The sequence below is a fragment of the Eumetopias jubatus genome, unplaced genomic scaffold, assembly GCF_037043125.1.
Source record: "Eumetopias jubatus isolate StellerSeaLion01/CBP00866 unplaced genomic scaffold, mEumJub1_p1.0 scaffold_15, whole genome shotgun sequence".
Classification (NCBI taxonomy): domain Eukaryota; kingdom Metazoa; phylum Chordata; class Mammalia; order Carnivora; family Otariidae; genus Eumetopias; species Eumetopias jubatus.
In genome coordinates, this window is record NW_028274821.1 from 73,889,361 (window position 1) to 73,908,146 (window position 18,786).

General features: G+C 41.0%; 1 protein-coding gene across 1 annotated transcript in view; it reads left to right on the forward strand.

Moving 5' to 3' along the window:
* The first annotated feature begins 1,016 nt into the window (after window positions 1-1,016).
* The window catches only part of KIAA1958 (KIAA1958 ortholog), a 147,201-nt gene continuing 129,431 nt past the window's right edge, over window positions 1,017-18,786 (forward strand). The window contains exon 1 of the mRNA XM_028107872.2: window positions 1,017-1,095. The gene's annotated coding sequence lies outside the window, so the exon portion shown is untranslated. The remainder of the gene's footprint in view (window positions 1,096-18,786) is intronic.

An 18,786-nucleotide genomic window follows, 5' to 3' on the forward strand; every position in this document is an offset into this window, starting at 1 on the left:
TCTTCCAGCTACTGTATGATCTTGGGCAGATGTCTTAATTCCTCTGTGCCTCAGTTTCCTCATCCATAAATTGGCAATTAGCTAACAACCCCCACTGCATAGAGTTCTTAGGATTAAATATCCCCTAAGCACTTAGTGTAAACCCCGGTCACATATAGTAAGTACTATAAAAGTGTTTGCTAGGTAAAATAAAGGTGGAGGGCGCCAGCCTTACCTCTAGGATACCGAGCTGTGTAGGTGGTGTTATTGTATGCCTCCCTGGTCCTAGTGTGTTTTAGGTGTTATTAAACTACCCCCTCCCACCATGGGATGGATGTGAGTGTTGTAGTTGGGACTGGGAACTTCCACTGGGCAGCAGTGACTGTGGGTTGTAAGTCAGCAGATGTTCCTGTACATGACTGCTCGGTGCGTTAAAACAGGTGTTACACACCAGACAAACGGAGCAGGTTCTTGCAAGGTCCGCTCCTTGCATTTAGGTGAAGCTCTGCGGAGCTCCAAGGGGGCAGCAGGGATCGCGGGCCAGGGCGCGCGGCAAGACGGAGTGCTCCCTACTTCAGAACATCGCAGGGACCGTGGGTTCCACACCTGTCTGGGCAAAGAGACCGAGCTCGTGCGCGCCGGTGTGTGCTAGGAAGATCGGTCCACACCTCCTCCCGGCAGCGACGACCGGGAGCTCCGAGCGCTTCGTAGGAGGTGTCGTTACACACTTCCTGTGGGTCTCGCGGACCACAGCGCGTTTCCGGTGCCGGCTGGAGCCCGGGGTCCAAGCCCCCGCCCCGTTCGCCAGCCCCGCCCCGCCCGCGCCCCGCGCCCCGCCCCCCGCCCGCCGCGCTCCGAGCCGGGCGCGCGGAGCCCGGGGCGCACGGAGCGGCGCGCGCCGGTCGGCAGAGCCAGGCTGGCGCCCCCGCCCCCCGCCCCGCGCCTCCGTCCGCCGCCCGCCCGGCACCTTCCCCGCTCCTCTTGCCTTCGCTCCCCGGCTCTCCGGCCGCTTTCCCTCCCTCCCCTCGGTCCCGCCCCGTCCAGCCCGGGCTGCCCGGCTCCCGCAGGCCCCCCCGCCGCCCGCGTTCCTATGGACAGACGCACAGACACCTGCAGGTGGGTGAGAGCCCGCGCGCGGGGCGGGGACGAGCGCGCCGACTCTGCGACCTGGGCCGGGGAGCCCCTTTGTGTAGGGGGTGGCCGCGCTGGGGTCCGCACTGCCTCCCCTTCGGCAGCCGAGCAGTGACCCGGCTGAACCCTCTTTTGTCTCCTGGGGGGGGCGGGGTGGGAAGGCCGAGAGTCTGGGCAGCGACTTGGGCGGCTGGCCGTCGCCGACGACGGGCTTGGGGGCGCGAGGGGTGAGACCCCGGGCGGCCGAGCGGGCTCCCGGACCGAGCGCGGGCGGCCGCGGCTCTGGTCAGCCTCGGCGGGGCTGGCCCGCCGCCTAGCATCTCCTGTCGCCGCCGCGGGCGCGCTGCGTGGGTCTGGCTCGCTTGCTCCTGCTCTTGGGTCTGTTTGGAGGTGGGAAGGAGGGCGGGAAGGAGAAAGAAAAGATCTGCCCTCTTAGTTTCCAAGTCTTGAGACGGTTGTGGAGACAGGGAGAGAGGTGGTTCGGGTCTTTGCCCGACTTGTTTCCTTCGCGAGAGGCACGCTGAGGTGCGTGTGGGGCGTGTGTGGAGGAACGTGCATCGCTTCGGTCCCTTATTTATTGTTTCTAACGGAGGAGGGCTTTCTCCGAAGGGCTCTTCCGCCCCCCTCCCCCATCTGAGGCTGCGCACAGTGATTTGTGTTTGTTATCAAATACATCGAGAAATGTATTCCCCTGGGTGCGAGGAGGCGCGGCTGACCAAAATCAAACCCAAATCACACTGTTTCTGGTTTTCAGGTGGCTTTTCTTCTTTTCTTAAGATTAGGTAGGGACTTACAGGCAAATCAAAGGTAAACATGGCTGTGATTTTTACGATTTTTTTTTACATGTATACATATTTTAAAGTTTGATGGTAAAGTTTTGTTATTTCCCGTGTTCTTTAGGATTAGCATGACAGAATCTTCTACCTATTAAGTAAACAGTTAAGCGAGTCAGATAGTGACAGCTTCCACGGTGGAGGTTAAATTGGAGTGCAGTAAATATCTAGCTTTCCGTTTAGGCTGAAACCTGTATTTTTGCTGGTTTAAAATATGAGGTCTTCCACAGCATATGGGGACAACGTGAATGTTAGAACTGATTTTTCTCTCTGTGATTGTGCTTTCCCTCTTTTATTCTGTTTTTATGTATTCTCTCTATACAACCCAACGATTGGGTTGTACATGGTGGATATAGTTTTTTGAAAAGTACTGTAGGTGATATTTTGAATTATATTATTTATCTGGATGAGTTTCTTATGAAGAGTTGATATGTATTTGTAGATATTCAAATTATAAATGAAGTTGAATAAGCACCCAAAAATTTCATTTTACAGATTCAGATTTTTAATGCAGGTATGGATTTATATCTTTGTATTAATCTCAATCTAGTGCTCACTTCTGGAGACTTTTTTTTTTTTTTGCCTATTGTGTGAGAATCCATATTGACAAATTTAAATCTGAGGGTTATCAAGGAGATTAAAAAAACAGTTTTGGGTGCACTCAGTTATATGTACAGCTATATGTAGAAAACAGGCTTTGTTAAACATCTGAACTTAAAGGAAAAACACTTTGGTGGAAAACAATTGATTTAAATCTTCATCGAGTAAGATGTAGAAATTCATCAGAAACGTACAATTTTGATGCAGTTTTAATTAGGCAAACTGATTTTTGTCATTATAAAGAGACCGTTTTAGTGGGCTGAAAAGAGTGGTCTTTTTCTAGGAGAAAAAATTAGCCTAGATTCTTGCCCTAGTTACATTAACAGATTTATTATTGCATGCCTAATTTTGTAAATATCTGGAGTGTACATTTTTGTACACTTAAAACCTAGAAGATGCTACATCTAACATTAATTTCACTAGTCCCTTTGAATTTATCAAATTTTATTCTTGCTTTGACTTCCTGTCTAGATTAGCTAAACGAATTTAGACTGCATAGGGCTCAGTGCAAGGCGCTAGTAGGCCCCTGAGGAAGGTTCCTCTTTCTTTTTCAGTAAGGATGGCCCAAAGAGCATAGATATTGAAATTTGTTCAGGCTTTATTAGGAATGGTGGGATGGAGTTCAAAAACACTCCCAGGGTGATGGATTACAAACTCTTAGTTCTTAGAAGTTTTAAAAAAGATAAGCTAACAACTTGAATTGTTTATGTATTTATTTATAGGACTGTCAATCAGAGGAATAAGGTTTAACAAAGAGTCACTGTGTAAATTAAATATTAAGAGTGTGGCCTGTGTTGAGAATTGCTTGGCAACTTGTAGTTACGCCTAACATTTTTTGGGGATTGGCAGTGTAGTGTCTTCACGTTGGCTGGCTAAAAGATAACACCTAGTTTTTTTTCTGTTTTGTTTTTATTTTTGGCTCTGAAAAGTGGATATTAATTTTTTGGTTTTTGTATAATTAACATTAATATTTTCATGTAATCAGAAGCAGTCCAGAGAACCTTACATATTTTCAACTAATTTCTCTTCTGGTTTGGTGGTGTTTAGGAAGGCGTATAAATTATTTTTCACTCTTCATGATTGAAATTTTTTTCTGATACTTTTGATACGACAAATGTTACTTCCAGAAATTTTGAATATGTAAAGTTGGATTTTAAATATAGCTGAGCAATATAAACTGACATTTACCAGTTTCTTTTTTTTAAACAACGCTAAGCTGCCCAGTTAAATTTGATAGGCTTGAAAATCCATAGACTTTTCCTGCTTGTTAGTTATCAGGGTGGTACCATGAAAGGAAACTCAAAATGGCCACTTAAGGTTACCTGGAACCCTCAAAGGACTAGTATTATTAGTACTAACCAAATGGAAAACTGAAAAGTAACAGTTTTATTCTTTGTAATAGATCTGTGACTTTCAAATACTTCTTTTTCATGAAGTTTTTTATAGCTTGGTGTGGAAGCAGGTCTGACTGTGAGAAGTATGGACAGTGACCTCTCATTCCAGCCTTTATCGGCCTGCATTGTTTAAGAATGGCATAAATTCATGCTGCTCTTTGAAAATGTGGAATTCATTCTTGGATTAATATTCTGCTACCAGATGTACGAGGCTGGCTCTGAAGAAGCTTTTTCTCTTAAATACTGTCAAAAATAGAGAAGCTGAAGATTGGAGAGAAGCCATTTATTTTGAACAGTTTATTTTCTGACAGTTTGTGTTTGTAAAGAAACCTGCTCATAATATTTACGTAAGAGATCTACATAGTTGCCCAAAGAAGCCCCACAGGTTTCTTTTTTTCCTTTAAAAAAGTTTCCATAGAGCTTAACTCTTATGTGATACTTCTTGACTTTGCTTCTGATTAGTTGATTTATGGACTTTATTTACCAGCATGATTGGAGAATTCTTTTGCTGTACAGAAATTGCACTCTGCCTGTGCTCTGGTCTGTTTCCTAGGTAACAAATGTACTGCATAGATTCCATAATGAGGACTGTGGTGGGCTAGTTACAGTGTAAATTCTGTTGTTTGGTAAAGCTTAGTCTCAAATTCAAATAAAGGTCAAGAAACCAAAAGTACTCAAGATGCAAATTTTTGAATTTTATTTTGTATCCAATGTCAACAAAGTTTAATACGCTTTTCTGGAGAAAGGCAAATTATGCAGCAGTATTCAAATGTATTTTGTAAAGTCTTAAATAGTTGGAGAGCTTTTTGACTCTTCCATTATTGGTAATACCAATGGCTCTAGTAACAGAAAATGTATTTCAAAACACTTTATCACACTTTAGTATAGAAAGCAAAGGGATATTGTCTAGGATGTCAGTAACTGGCTTTTTTGTATTGAAAGAAAAGTAACATCATATATGTTGCTAAAGATAAATTGTGCAACTTCATGTGAAATACAACTTTTAGGGGGGCCTGGGTGGCTCACTTGGTTGAGTGTAGTCAGACTCTTGTAAAGAAAAAAAAAAGAATAGAACTTTTAAAAACTTTAAGAAGACATTAAAACATTTTAAGAAAACATTAAAAGTCTTGGGGAGCCTGGGTGGCTCAGTCGGTTAAGCATCTGCCTTCGGCTCAGGTCATGATCCCAGGGTCCTAGGATCCAGTCCTGCATCTGGCTCCTTGCTCAGCAGGGAGCCTGCTTCTCCTTCTGCCTCTGCCACTCCCCCTGCTTGTGCTCGCTCTCTCTTTCTCTGACAAATAAATAAATAAAATCTAAAAGAAAAAAAAAAGTCTTACTGTGAAATGATACATTGGTACTCTAGCTATTTTCTCTCTGATCTGCCTGAATTTTGGCCTGCTTAAATTCAGGGAGCAAGTCTGTCTTAGGTAGCTATAAATTGGAGAATAGCTTTTCCCTCCCCCTTACTCTCCTCTTGAAATCTATAGCTCTAGATGCAGGGCAAGGAATAATATATGTGCAATTGCTAGTAATTATTACCTGTTTGTTAAAAAGAAAATTTACAGTGAACCAGAATTCCATTAATACCCATTGAAAATATCTTTTCATTTGATGCCTGAAAATGTTTTGTTTGTTGATCATCAGGGATTCTGTTAGGTGAAAAAAAAAAATTTTTTTTTAAAGATTTCTTTATTTTAGAGAGAGAGAGAGAGAGAGAGAATCTTCAAGCAGATTCCCTGCTGAGTGCAGAGCCTGATGCAGGGCTTGATCGCAGGACCCTGAGATCATGACCTGAGTGGAAACCAAGAGTTGGATGCTCAACTGACTGAGCCACCCAGGTGCCCCTGAAAAAAAAATTTTTTTTTAAGTTAATTGGAGGGGCACCTGGCTGACTCAGTTGGTAGAGCATGTGGTTCTTGCTTTGGGGGTTGTGAGCTCGAGCCACATGTTGGGTGTAGAGGTTACTTAAAAAAAAAAAGTTGGGGCACCTGGGTGGCTCAGTCGTTAAGCGTCTGCCTTTGGCTCAGGTCATGGTCCCAGGGTCCTGGGATCGGGCCCTGCATCGGGCTCCCTGCTCGGTGGGAAGCCTGCTTCTCCCTCTCCCACCACCCCTGCTTGTGTTTCCTCTCTTGCTGTGTCTCTTTCTGTCAAATAAATAAATAAAATCTTTAAAAAAAGTTAGGGTGCTTGGGTGGCTCAGGCGGTTGGGCATCTGCCTTCAGCTCAGGTCATGATCTCAGGGTTTTGGGATCAAGCCTTATGTTGGGCTCTCTGCTCAGCAGGGGACCTGCTTCTCCCTCTCCCTCTGCCTGCCACTCCTCCTGCTTGTGTGTGCTCACTTGCTCTCTCTCTGTCAAATAAAATTTTGGGAAAAAAAGTTAATTTGAATTCTAAAAAATAATCCAAAGTTGCTTCTGTTACTTACCCTTGCTTAGCAGGATTGGTTTGGATTATTTATTTACCTTTTTTAATTAATTTTAATTTCAGGAATAAGATGTATCTTGTTTGGGTTTTCTTTCTTCTTGGTTTTCCTCAAAACTGACAACTACTTTAAACTTTTCTGGCCTTTTCAGGTTGCAAATATTGTACCCCTTCAGTTTTCCCTCATATTTTCCCTTATAAATATTTACTCTTTAAAAAAAATTTTTTTTTAACTTTTTTTTTTTTTTTAAAGTAGGCTCCATGCGCTGTGTGGGGCTTGAACTCATGAGTCTGAAATCAAGAGTCTTGTGCCCTACTGAATCAGCCAGCCAGGCACCCCTATTTGAAATTTTTTTAATCATTGCATTATTTAAGGCGTAATCACTACATATCAAAAGCTCTACTTTTCTGAGACTTCATACTTCTGGGACAGAGTTAACAGTATTTGTGAACTCCTACCTAGCCAGCACAACTTCCTCTCCCCAGCCAGTATTAATTAACAAGGGCTGTCATAACAAAGTATAAGAGACTGGGTGCCTTATGAGGGAGCCTAGGTGGCTCAGTCGTTGAGCGTCTGCCTTCGGCTCAGGTCATGATTCCAGGGTCCTGGGATCGAGCCCCACATCGGGCTCCCTGCTCCGTGGGAAGCCTGCTTCTCTCTCTCCCACGCCCCCTGCTTGTGTTCCCTCTCTCGCTGTCTCTCTCTCTGTCAAATAAATAAATAAGATCTTAAAAAAAAAAAAAGAGAGAGACTGGGTGCCTTAAACAACAAAATTTTCTCATAGTCTGGAGGCTAGAAGTCCCAGATCAAGATGTTGGCAGAGTTGGGTTCTTCTAAGGCCTCTCTTGGCTTTCAATTTCAGTCTCAGATGTTTTCACAATATGCCTGTCTGTGTCCTAATCTCCTCTTCTTATCATCTATCCATAGCCTTAGAACTCACCCAAATGACCTTGTTTTACCTTAATTACCTCTTTAAAGGCCCTGTCTCCAAATAATGTCTCCTTTTGAGGTACTGGGTATTAGGACTTCAGAGTATGAATTTGGGGGGAAAAACAATACAGCTCATAACTATAACCTGTTCCTCCACTCATTGTCTTTCATACATACAGACATACATACTTTACTCCATATGTGTGATATAATCGAGCCCCTAGACCACTTGATTCCTACTCCTTAAGATTTCTCAGTTCTCTTTGTCCCCATACAAATCACATACTACTCTATCACCTTTGCCTATCATTAATTAGTCTTGGTTCTGCAGTTAAATTTATTCAATGCACAACACAAATCCTTGTGCTAAGGCTTCTGTAATCATCATTTAATAGTCTAAAGCTCTTTGAATCCTCACAAATGGCTCATGTGAATAATGTGTCCTGTCTTTCATGTTTAAAGCTGTTTATCTGCGGTTTTTATACTTGAAGGCCAGTATTGCTGAATATAAGTACTTGGCTCACACTTTCTTTCCTCAAGTTTCTTAAATATGTTACTCTGTTCTAGGGTTTGGCAGACCTTTTCTGTGAAAGGCCAAATGGCAATTATTTTAGGCTTTGTGGAACATGGGTCGCTGTCACAGTTATGTGACTGTGCCACTGCAGTGCAAAAGCAGCCATATAGAGTATGTAAATGAACAGGCATAACTGTGTTTAGTAAAACTTTGTTTATAGAACCAGACAGTGGGCTGGATTTTGTGCACAAGCCATAGTTTGCTGAGTCCTAAAAAAAAAAGTTTTTTTTTTTAAGATTTTATTTATTTATTTGAGAGAGCGAGCATGCGTGAGAGAGCATGAGCAGGGGGAGGGGCAGAGGGAGAAGCCGACTCTGCTGAGCAGGGAGCCTGATGTGGGGCTCCATCCCAGGACCCTGAGATCTTGACTTGAGCCAAAGGCAGACACTTAACCAACTGAGCCACCCAGGTACCCTGGAGTCCTACTCTATTGTATTATAGTAAAAAGTGTTATTGTTAGAGTCTAGTACCACTATGATTTTCGTTTCTTTTTTTTTTTTTAAGTGACTTTATCTTTCTCTTAGATGCCCAAAGGACTTTTTTCTTCATCTTTAAAGGCTAGTAATTTTACTAGAGCATGTATTAAGTGTTGGCTGTTCTCTGTTAATTTTTCCAGATACACAATGTGGATTTTATAATGTTGGTTTAAATATTTTTTCATAAATACTTTCATCAGTGATAGATTTTAGTATTTAATCTGTTTTATCGCTTTCATTTTCTTTTGGGGGTCTCCTGTTACACGTATGTTGGGTCTTCTTTGCCTGTCTTTTATATCTATACCTTTCTTCAAATTCTTTTTATCTTTTTTAATAATTTGTTTTATTTTTCTATTTTTTCCCTTTTATCCTTTATGAGGTAGTTTCCATGGTATCCATGAAGTCCAGTTTTGTCTTCCTTTCTGAATTTTTTTTCTTTCCTATTCTGTCCTGAATTGTTTCATTTCTCTTTGTAAATGCTCTCATTGTGTGGCCATTCCCCTTTTTTTCCACTTTTCTATTTCTAATATATATTTTATAGCTTCTATCATTTTCTTAATTTCTTTTAATATTAAAATATTATGCTATCATTCTCACTTTATGGCCATATTTTTGTGATGTGCCTTCATTGACTATTGGTACCTTATTTGGTTCTTTTCCATCTTTTTCTCATAGTACCCCACATGGGATTAGATTACATTCCTTTCTCTTGTTCATGTTTAAATTAGATGGATTTACCTGTACTTTAGGAGAAGGTTTCTGTGATGGAGATGGAAGTAGACCAAGGTAGTTCTTTTTTAAAAAGTTCCATGGTGTGAAAATTTTTCCTTTGTTGCTTATGTGAAATATTAAAAAATATGGCCACTCAATTAAAATTAGAGTGCGATACCATTGCATACCCACTAGAATGGCTAAATGAAAAAGATGAAAAATATTAAGTGGTGATGAGAATGCAGAGTAGCTGGAATTCTCAAGCACTGCTATTGGAAGTGTAAATGGGTACAGAAATATAAATGGAGGGACATCTGGGTGGCTCAGTCGGTGGAGCATCCAACTCTTGGTTTGGGCTCAGGGTCATGATCTTGGGGTCGTGAGATTGAGCCTCATCTCAGGCTCAGCACTCAGTGCACAGTCTGAGATTCTTTACCTCTCCACCTCTTTTCTTCCCACCTTCCCCATGCCAAATAAATAAGTGAATAAAATCTTAAAAAAATATAAATGGATACAAGCAATTTGGGAAGCTGTTTGGCAGTATTTACTGAAGCTATGCATATGCATGTTTTATGGTTCAGTAATTCCATTCAAAGATATATGCTTACCAAAATAAATGTACTAGAATGTTCATAGTACTGCTTAAAATATCCCCCAAACTGAAGTCTGCACAAATGACAAGTCAGTATAATATGTGGTAGAGTGTTACATTGATGGCCCCAAGTAAATGACATTTCTTGGTGTCTATATCCATGTATTATCCCTTTGCACAATGATTCTGATTTTAACCATGTAACTTACTTTGGCCAATGGGACATTAGGCAAGTGTGGTGTAGCAGAAGCTTGATAAATGCATACACATTGGAGGGAAATACTGCCCTGAGACCATAACATCAAGAAATACTCAAGTAGGAGAGGTCAGGTGGAAGAAAATTGAGGTACTCCAGCTGATGACCAGCACTTACTGCCAGATAGGTGAGTAAGACCATCTTTGACCTCCCAGCTCACCTGACCCTCCAGCTAAAAGTAGTCACATGAGCAAAATCCAGGTAAAGCCAGGAGAAAAACTGCCCAGATAACCCACAGAATTTTGAGAAATGAAGAATTATTATTATTATTTTTAAAGATTTTATTTATTTATTTGACAGAGACACAGCGAGAGAGGGAACACAAGCAGGGGGAGAGGGAGAGGGAGAAGCAGGCTTCCCGCAGAGCAGGGAGCCCTATGCGGGGCTCGGTCCCAGGACCCTGGGATCATGACCTGAGCCGAAGGCAGGTACTTAACGACTGAGCCACCCAGGTGCCCCAAAATGAGGAATTATTTTAAGTTATTAAATTTTAGGGTGATTTGTTATACAACAATAGGAAACTGAATCAGAACGGATAAATTGTTCTATATTCATACAGTGGAATACTGTGGAGCAATGAGAATGAAAATCTTTAACTACATAGTATGTATGAATCTCATAGACCTATGTGGAGCTAAAGAAGCCAGGCACAAAAGAGTTCAAACTGTGTGCCTCCACATATACAAAATTCCCCAAGCAGGCAAAATCAGCAAATTCTTTTAGAAGCCAGAACCTTGAGGAAGTAGTGACTAGAAAGGAGAAAGTAGAGGCTTCTGGGGTGCTGGTAATGTTCTGTTTCTTGATCTGGTTGCTGGTTACATACATGTGTTCTGTTTGTGAAGTGTGGAATATCAGCTAGTTGTTCACTTATTATTTCTCCTTTTTTGATTATATGTTATATTTCTTTTTTTTTTTTAGACTTATTTATTCATTTTAGAGAGGAAGAGCAAGTGAGTACGAGCAGGAGGGCCAGAGGGAGGAGAAGAGAGAATCTCAGGTAGACTCTGAGCTGAGCATGGACCCTGACTGGGGGCTCAATCTCATGGCCCTGAGATCATGACCTGAGCCAAAACCAAGAATCGGTTGCTCAACCAACTGTGCCACCTAGGCACCCCTATTTCCTTCCTTCCTTCCTTCCTTCCTTCCTTCCTTCCTTCCTTCCTTCCTTCCTTTCTATTTTTTTTTTTTTAAGATTTATTTATTTTAGAGAGAGCACATGCAAGCAGGAGGAGAGGCAGAGAGAATCCTCAAGCAGACTCCCTGTTGAGCGTGGAGCTTGGTGGGGCTCTATCGCAGGACCCTGAGATCATGACCGGAGCCAAAATTAAGAGTCCATGCTTAACCGACTGAGCCACCCAGACAACCCTGATTTTATGTTATCTTTCATCATAAAGGAAGAAAATGTCCATTTATTTAGTCTCCTTTTTGTTATTCTCTAAGATTGACCTCCTTTGGGTCTCTCATTTATCCCTAGCAATGCCTTTTTGTTTGATTTGGATTTTATTTTATTTTATTTATTTTTTAAGATTTTATTTTTATTTTTATTTAAAAGATTTTATCCATTTATTTGAGAGAGAGAGAGAGTGTGAGCTGGGGAAGGGCAGGGGAGAGGGACAAGCAGACTCCCTGCTGAGCAGGGAGCCTGAAAAGGACTCCATCCCAGGATCCCGGGATCATGACCTGAGCTGAAGGTAGATGCTTAACCAACTGAACTACCCAGGTGCCCCTTAAGATTTTATTTTTTAAGTAATCTTTACACCCAGTATAGGGCTTGAATTTACAATCCCAAGATCAAAGTCACATGCTCCATGGGCTGAGCCAGCCAGGTGCTCTGATTTGGATATTAATTCCAACAGTTTTCTTTCTCAGGCTTCTTAGTAGGTCTTGTCTTCCATAGAAGCCTGCCAAACTTTACTTTCTTGATCCAATTTCACTTAAGTAGGGTGTTCTCTTTTTTAGAGTGATTATTGGTAATTTCTTGTTCACCAGCTTTGTTAATATCAGAAGTCTCCTTTATCTCCCCTCATCTGCTCAGTTGCTGATCCTGAGTTCTATTTTGTGTCTTTTAGTTCTGCCCACTCATTTGGGGTTCATGGGGCTACCTCATTACCTAATTTTGTTGAACATCGTGTCTTTTGTTATACTTGTTGTCCATCTGTGTGTTTGTTTTCTACTGAGATAATTGTAGATTCACTTGCAGTTGTAAGAAATAATAGATTCTTTGCCTCTTTGCCCAGTTTCCTTAAATGGTAACATTTTGCAAAACTATATCTATAATATCACAATGAGGATATTAACTGTTATGGGCTGAATTGTATTCCCCCCATCCTGATATGTTGAAGTCCAAACTCCCAGTACCTCAGAATATAGCTGTATTTGGAAGTAGGGCCTTTGAAGAGGTTATTAAGTTAAAAAAGGTTGTTAGGCTGAGCGAAATAAGTCAATCAGAGAAAGACATGTATCATATGACCTCACTGATATGAGGAATTATTTTTTTTTAATTATTTTTTTTTAAGATTTTATTTATTTGACAGAGAGAGACACAGCGAGAGAGGGAACACAAGCAGAGGGGTTGGGAGAGGGAGAAGCAGGCTTCCCACAGAGCAGGGAGCCTGATGTGGGGCTTGATCCCAGGACCCCGGGATCATGACCTGAGCCGAAGGCAGACACTTTAACGACTGAGCCACCCAGGCGCCCCTGATATGAGGAATTCTTAATCTCAGGAAACAGAGTGTTCCTGGAGTGGAGGGGGGTGGGAGGGATGGGGTGGCTGGGTGATAGACATTGGGGAGGGTATGTGCTATGGTGAGCGCTGTGAAGTGTGTAAGACTGATGAATACAGACCTGTACCTCTGAAACAAATAATACATTATATGTTAAAAAAAAGATAGCAGGAATGAAAAATGAAGGGGGAGAAATCGGAGGGGGAGACAAACCATGAGAGACGATGGACTCTGAGAAACAAACTGAGGGTTCTAGAGGGGAGGGAGTGGGGGGATGGGTTAGCCTGGTGATGGGTATTAAAGAGGGCATGTTCTGCGTGGAGCACTGTGTATTATATGCAAACAATGAATCATGGAACACTACATCAAAAACTAATGATGTAATGTATGGTGATTAACATAACATAATAAAATAAAAAAACAAAAACAAGGTTGTTAGGGTGGCCCTAATCCAATCCACTGTCCTTGTAAGAACAGTAAGTTTGGATGCAAAAAGAGACACCAGAGATGTTGTATACAGAGGAAAAACCATGTGATGACACAGTGAGAACTTGGCTATCTGGAAGCCAAGGAGAGGCTTCAGAAGAAACCAAACCTGCTGACACCTTGATCTTCGATTTTTAGCCTCCAGAACTGAGAAAATGAATTTTTGTTATTTAAGCTACCCAATCTGGTATTTTGTTATGGTAGCCCTAATAAATGAATACTTTGGCATTGATACAGTCCACCACTCATATTCAGATTGCCAGTTTTATTGGTACTCATTTGTGTGTATTAGATCAGTACAGTACATTTTATTACTTATGTATGTTCCTGTTTCTACCAGCCCTTCTATTCTGCTCATATCCTACCAGCCTCTTCCTAAGCTTTGACAACCATTAATGGGTCTTCCATTTCTGAAATTTTGTTGTTTAAAAAAAATACTATGTAAATGGAATTATATTATATGTAACCTTTGAGATTGGCTTTTTTCAATAAGCATAATTCCCTGGAGATTCATCTAGGTTGTTTCATGTATCAGTTCTTTTTTTTTTTTAAGATTTTATTTATTTGAGAACAAGAGACGACAAGCAGGTGGAGGGGCAGAGAGAGAGGGAGAAGTAGGCTCCCCGCTGAGCAGAGACCCGGTCATGGGGCTCGATCTCAGGACCCTGGGATTATGACCTGAGCTGAAGGCAGACACTTAACTGACTGAGCCACCCAGGCGCCCCAGTAGTTTGTTCTTTTTTATTCCTGAGTAGTAATCCATGGGTGTGTCCTAGTTTATTTAACTTCATCTGTTGAAGGACATCTGGGTTGATTCCATTTTTTGACTTACAGATAAAGCTGTTACAAAGGGCACCTGGGTGGCTTAGTCAGTTAAGTGTCTGCCTTCGGCTCAAGTCATGATCCCGGGGTCCTGGGATTGAGCCCCACGTGGGGCTCCCAGCTCAGCGGGGCAGCCTGCTTCTCCCTCTCCCTCTGCTGCTGCTCCTGCTTGTGCTCACTCCCTCTTGCTCTCTCTCCCTCAAATAAATAAATAAAAATCCAAAGATTTTATTTATTTATTTGACGGAGAGAGAGAGAGACAGTGAAAGAGGGAACACAAGCAGGAAGAGTGGAGGAGGGAGAAGCAGGCTTCCCTCCGAGCAGGGAGCCCAACGCGGGGCTCGATCCCAGGACCCCGGGATCATGACCTGAGCCGAAGGCAGATGCTTAACGACTGAGCCACCCAGGCGCCCTAAATAAATAAAATCTTAAAAAAAAAATAAAGCTGTTATGAACATAATTTGTAATCTCTCTGGGATGCATACCCAGGAGTGTAACTGCTGTATCACATGGTAATTACCTGTTTAGTCTTTTAAGTAACTGCCAAACATTTCCAGGGTGATTGTACCATTTTATATTCCTACCAGCAGTATATAAGCTATCCAGTTTCTCCACATCCTTGCTAGCATTTGCTGTCATTATTTCTTATTTTAGGCATTCTGATGTATATGTTGTAACACTGTGGTTTTAATTTGCATTTCCCTAATGGCTAATATAGCACATCTTTTCATGTGCTTATTTACCATCTATATATCCTCTTCTGAGAAATGTCTCTTTATGTCTTTTGCCTATTTTCTAATTGGATTTTTAACTTTTTTACTATTTGGAGAGTTCTTTATATATATTCTAGTTACTAGTTCTTTGTCCTTGGTCAGATACATGGTTCGCAAATGTTTTTCTCCTGCCTGTACCTTGTCTTAATCCTTTTCACATGGGCTTTCACAGAGCAAAAGATTTTAATTTTAAATTTTACCGATTTTTCCTTTTATGGATTATGCTTTGGTATCAAATCCAGGAACTCTTTGCCTAGCCCCAGATCTCAGAGATTTTTTCCTATGTTGTTTTCTCCACATTTTAAAGTTCTACATTTTATTTTTATTATTTTTTAAGATTTTATTTATTTGAGAGAGTGAGAAATCACCAGTGGAGGGGGGAGGGACAGAAGGAAAGGTAGAAGCAGACTCCCCGCGGAGCAGGGAGCCCGATGCGGGGCTCGATCCCAGGACCCTGGGACCATGACCTGAGCTGAAGGCAGACGCCTAACCGACTGAGCCACCCAGGTGCCCCAAGTTCTACATTTTATAGTTAAGTCTGATCTATTTTGTGTTAATTTTTATTAAAGGTGTGAAGTTAGGTTGAGGTTCATTTTTTTGCCTAGGAATGTCCAGTTGCTCCAGCACCATTTGATGAGAAAGCTATCCTTCCTCCATTGAATTGCTTTTGCATCTTTGTAAAAAAGCAGTTGAGCATACATATGGATGGTCTATTTCTTGGTCTACTTCATCTGTTTTGTTAATAGATTTGAGGAGAGTCCAAACTAAACCTTTGCTACTGTTCAGCTTGCTTAGAACTCCTTGTTCGTTCTTTTTTTTTTTTTTAAAGATTTTATTTATTTATTTGACAGAGAGACACAGCGAGAGAGGGAACGCAAGCAGGGGGAGTGGGAGAGGGAGAAGCAGGCTTCCCGCCGAGCAGGGAGCCCAACCTGGGGCCCAATCCCAGGACCCTGGGACCATGACCTAAGCCGAAGGCAGACGCTTAACGACTGAGCCACCCAGGCGCCCCAACTCCTTGTTGGGGCGCCTGGGTGGCTTAATTTTTTTTTTTTGTTAGTATCTTGGAAAACTTTTTTTTTCCTCTTGATCAAAAGGGACAGATATCTTACTAGGTAAAAAAAAAAAGTGTAAGATATGCAATAATTTGATTATTAACAGTTTTTCGAGTTTATCTTCTCTATAATATAGTGATAAGTCAACATATTTGTTTCAGAGAATTCAGTTCTTGCCTAAATTACTTGGGTTGTTAACATTTTCATGATAATTATGGCTCAGTAATGTAATAAGTACGCTTTGTTTATCTGGCATCTTGAGAAAACGGAGCTCTGCATTAATGGATTTTTGTATAACTAAAGTTTATCTCGGACAAAACTTAAAGTTTTAATTATTTTTAGGGAAAATGTTTCCCACATGTGGTTAAATTTAAATAAAGGGTGGCAATTCAGTTACTTATGGAAATCTGCCAAGAATCCTTTTCTGGCATCTGGATGAACACAAGCAGATAGAGAGAAATTTGTTTCTCTCCCCAGAAAATTCTCTTAAGCTTTCTGGCTCTGAAGTTTTGCAACTTTAGACCAGTTTCCTACAACCAATGCAAGGAAAGTTCCATCCCCCAACTGACAAATCTGTCAAATTCATGGATTTACCAAACCTTGTTTAAATAGCCTTTGAAGATTTCTTTGAAATTTTAGCTGAAGGTATTCCCATTCTACCTTCAGAGCAGCATTTTAAGGAATGTTCTGGTTTTGAAAGCTAATAGTTATTTGATGGTCTAGCCTTCCTGTAAATATTTTCTTTTTGAATATACATAATGCAAGTGAATATATTCAATGAAAAGTATATATTTTTATAAATAATATTCTTCCTATGCGTATATTGTTATGAATATAGTATATGTGAATATATTCTTGATATGTAATGTTCATAATTTTTTTTTTTTTGCCAACTGGCTGGCTTCTTTCTGATGGATGAAAGTCTTACCACAAATTATATTTATTGTATACTTAGTATTTAGTGATGTGTTTATACATTGATGTTATAAAATCTGTGCTTTCCATTAATAAAACAATTACCTCAAATGTTTAGGGTTTTTTTCTTTTTTAAGTAAACTCTACTCCCCTCCCCGCCATGTGAGGCTCAAACTCATGACCCTGAGATCAGGAGTTGTTTGCTTTACTGACAGAACCAGCCAGGCGCCCCTGGGGTTTTTCTTACTTAAAAATTATTTTTAGAGTCAAAATTCATTCTATAGATTTGCCTTAATACCATTTTAGTAGATGCCTTCCTGTTAATCATCCAAATAGATATTTGTCTTTCTAAGAGCAAACTATTGGCCTGAGAAGTAAGGATATCCTTATACATTATGTAATAAGAAACAGTATTTTTGTTAAAAATGAGAGAACGTAATTCTGTATAATGTTTTTTGAGAAAAGTGTACATAGGTAAAAAAGGTCAATTTGGCTATGTGCTTTTAAAGCTTGTTTTTTAAAAAAATGAAGTAAAAAAGGAAGGCAGCAGTTTGGAGAAAATGCAGTGATAGAGATTTGAGGTCCTCATAGCACTATATTATTTTAATGACTTACAAAAGAATAAAACTTTGGGGAAGAATAGGTAAAATGAAGAGCAATTATATGCCTCACTGATAAGCATAAAATAATACAGCAATCCATTTACTTTTAATTTTCTTTTTTAAAATATTTATTTATTTTAGGGAGCGAGAGAGAGCGAGAGTGCGCACGCACTAGTGGGAGGGGCAGAGGGAGAGAGAATCCCAAGCTGACTGTGGGCTGAGCGTGGAGCCCGTCATGGGGCTCGATCTCATGATCGTGAGATCACGACCACCATAAACCAAGAGTCGGAGGCTTCATGGACTGTGCCACTGAGGAGTCTGTCCATCGTTCGTTCGTTCGTTCATTCGTTCGTTCGTTCCTTCGTTCCTTCCTTCCTTCCCTCCCTCCCTTTGTCCCTCCCTCCTTCTCTTTCTCTCTTCCAGTATAATTAACATAGTGTTATATATTAGTTTCAGGTGTACATTAGTTTCAGCAATTCTGTTACTCCGTGCTCATCACCAAAAGTGTGCTCTTAATACCCTACGTCTGTTTTCCCCATCCCCCCACCTACCTGCCTGCTCCTAACCACGTTTTTCCTCTATATTTAAGAGTGTTTTTTTGTTTGTCTCTTTTTTCCCATGTTCCTTTACTTTGTTTCTTAATCCATTTTTTTTAAATCTATCAAATTAGCAAAAGTATAAAATGAGATAATGCCCATCGTTGGTGAGGGGAAAGGAGGGGAGGAGGTTATTCTCAGATATATTGCTGATGGGTATATAGCATTCTTTTTTTTCTTTTAAATTTTGAAGGTGTAGGGGATGAAAAACTTCTACCCTCTTCGATTCTATGGCTTGGCCTAAGTAATAAACAGATTAACAGGAGAAAAGCATACAGATGTTATTTAATATTTTTATGTGCACACAGGAGTCTTCATAAGGCAAATGAAGACCTGAATAAACAGTTAGGACTGAGAGCTTATATGTATTTAAAACAAAGAATCAGTATGTTTGTGAGGAAGTGACTAGACAAAGGAGTTTTAGCTAGAGGCCATAAATTGTGAGACAGTGACTCGAAAAATATATGGGGGAAACTAATGGAAGATAAGGGTTACTTTATTTTATTTTATTTTTTTAGATTTTATTTATTTACTTGAGAGAGAGAGAGAAAGCACATGAGAGGGGGGGAGGGTCAGAGGGAGAAGCAGGCTCCCTGCAGAGCAGGGAGCCCGAGGTAGGACTCCATCCCGGGACTCCAGGATCATGACCTGAGCTGAAGGCAGTCGCTTATCCAACTGAGCCGCCCAGGCGCCCCAGGGGTTATTTTAGTAGATATATTTGTACAGATCCATTTTGGCATCATCTCCCGGCCTCTAGTGCTAAGAATGTGCTTCTCTTCCTATATAAGAAGGGCACCTTTCTCATGGGAAATTTTATGACCTGCTTTTAGGTAGAAAGAGGGAGGTCAGAGAGACCTTCCTGCATTTGCTGTTTCTCACATGCGTTCAGCCCAACATAATCACTATGCCAAAGTGA